General features: G+C 37.2%; 1 pseudogene; it reads right to left on the bottom strand.

Moving 5' to 3' along the window:
* Positions 1-1170: 1170 nt before the first annotated feature.
* LOC145240643 (5S ribosomal RNA) lies at positions 1171-1289 on the bottom strand (annotated as a pseudogene).
* Between the last annotated feature and the right edge of the window lie 1062 nt (positions 1290-2351).

The following is a 2351-nucleotide window of genomic DNA, read 5'->3' as shown; positions in this document are numbered from 1 at the left end:
ATTTAAACTTCTGCGGGCTAGTACAGTCAGGGAGTAGGAAACAGGGAAGAAATTCCATAGTCTAATAATCTGAGAGAAGAAACTATTAGAAATGAAAGCTTTGCCACAATTTGGGCCATCAACTGTGAAGGGGTGAGATTTTGCTGCTTATCGGGTTATTTGGGGTATGTTTGCTGAGAGGGCACAAGTACTATGAGTTCATCAGAGCACATTCCATTAAAGTACTTGTAAAACAAGCACATGGATGCGACATTGCGGTGATAGGACAGGAGAGAAGTTGAAGTTTTGCCAACAGTGCAGGATCTATTAGATTTGGTAACAATATTTGGCTGGGATATGTAAAAATAAGATTAGAAATAGGAAATTCTACGTGATGAAAACTATCATGAACACTTATTAATCTGTAAAAATGAGAAATTGCAAATTGATGCTGATATTTCAAATAAGAAATTTTCATTTTTGATGCTTCGATAAAATAATGTGATTTCAAAGAAATGCATTTCAGATGAAAACACATTTACATAGTCACTAGTATTCTTTATACTAGTGTAAATTCCAAAAATTATGAAAAATAATCTCGTAGAAGAGTTGGATAATCAAGGTGCCTAGAAATGACGTCAAAGAAAAGTTGGTCAGATCCTGGATGCAGGTGCCTAGGAATGCCGTTAAAGAAGTAAAAATTGGAGATATAGAATCCTTGGAGATTAGGTCAGTGAGACTAACTGACATTTTAAGACAATGCATGGTTGAATGCTTTGACATCACCTGTGTTAATAAAATAGAGATGCGGGCAAAGAACAGGAGAGAGAGCGGTGAGACAGGCAAGCTAAGCGACACATTTTTCTCCACTGCAAAAACACACCAACCCAAGCACGCACGTCGTCACTAATGTCATAACTGTGATTCTGAAACTGAAAAGATTATTTTGAATAAAAGAAATATTTTATAACCAGCTGTGCTTGATTTATTTCACTGACATATGTATATATCGAGACAACGTGTGCAGTTAACACCAACCCTGTTTAGGGTTTAACCGGCTTCCTCCGAAGGAGGAAGTTTCATGGGGGTATGAAATTCACAAGCGGTCCCCAGTTGCATATATATCCCCGTTAAGGGAGATGACGACGTGAGGTTTTTGCAACTTTTTGCAGGGAGGTGTCAACGTCCTCCTACATACAGCACCTGGACTTCTCAAATTGGTCACCCATTTTAGTAATGACCAGGCTCAACGTTGCTTAACTTCGGTGATCTGACGGGAACCGGTATGTCAACGTGATTATGCCGTATATTATCAAGACAATGATAAAAGATGACATTTTAGAAATTATATAGACATTTGACGACCGGCTGCAGCAAATATATAACAGAAGATATGCTAGATCTATTTTTTACAAAGAAAGATCATAGATACTAGCGGTCCGATATTTTCTATTTTGAAATGGCAGATTTTTATTGAAATCAGGGAAAGCAAGGGAGATAAGTCAAAATGAAAGGTTGCAATTACCTCCTCTGGATTTTAAGAACTTTTCCTCACTAAAACATACAATAATACTCGATAATTCAATAAATTTTATCTTTACTTGTAATTATTACCCTACTGGATCATTTTTCATAATTTTTGGAATTTATACTAATTTAGACATGACAGGTAATAAATAACTTTTTGACCTGAAATACATTTGTTTGAAATCCTGAATCGACACAAAAAGTAACAAATTTTCCATTAAAAGAGAAAAGGAGAAATCGGCTGAAACTTCTTGGTCTTTATTCTATTTTATTTATTTATTTATTTGTTATTACATTTTCACCAAAAACAAAGGCACAGTGCCACTTCGATGTAGAGGATTACTATCAGGGACATGAGTTGCAGAGATGCTATGTAGGGAGTTGAGCAGCAAGATGTCTGTTCACATTACACGTGAACTTATGCATGTCAGTACAGTTGGGGAAGCAGAAACACGGAAGGGAATTCCAAAGTCTAGCAGTTATGGGGAAGAAACTATTAGAGTAGAAGGCTTTCTTACATCTAGGGATCTCTACTATGTAGGGGTGGAACTTTGCTGCTTGACAGATTTATTGAGAGGGTACAAAAGCTTGTAGTTTGTCAGAGCATCCACCATCAAAATACTTGTGAAACAGGTAAAAGCATATAACATTTTATCAGGTTGGCGACTCTCTTTGTAACCCTGTCCAGGAGTACGAGACTAGTAGCAGATGCACCAGCCCAAATGTGATAACAATACTCCATACATGGACGAATGACGGTCTTGTAGAGGTACAGGATACTTTCAAACGTAAGTAACATTTCAGCATGGTAGAAAGAGCCCACCTTCTTTGCAGCAGCCTTGGCA

Source organism: Euprymna scolopes, chromosome 19 (genome assembly GCF_053919585.1).
Source record: "Euprymna scolopes isolate OS-2025 chromosome 19, ASM5391958v1, whole genome shotgun sequence".
NCBI classification, from domain to species: domain Eukaryota; kingdom Metazoa; phylum Mollusca; class Cephalopoda; order Sepiida; family Sepiolidae; genus Euprymna; species Euprymna scolopes.
This window is presented reverse-complemented; position numbering and strand designations above follow the sequence as displayed.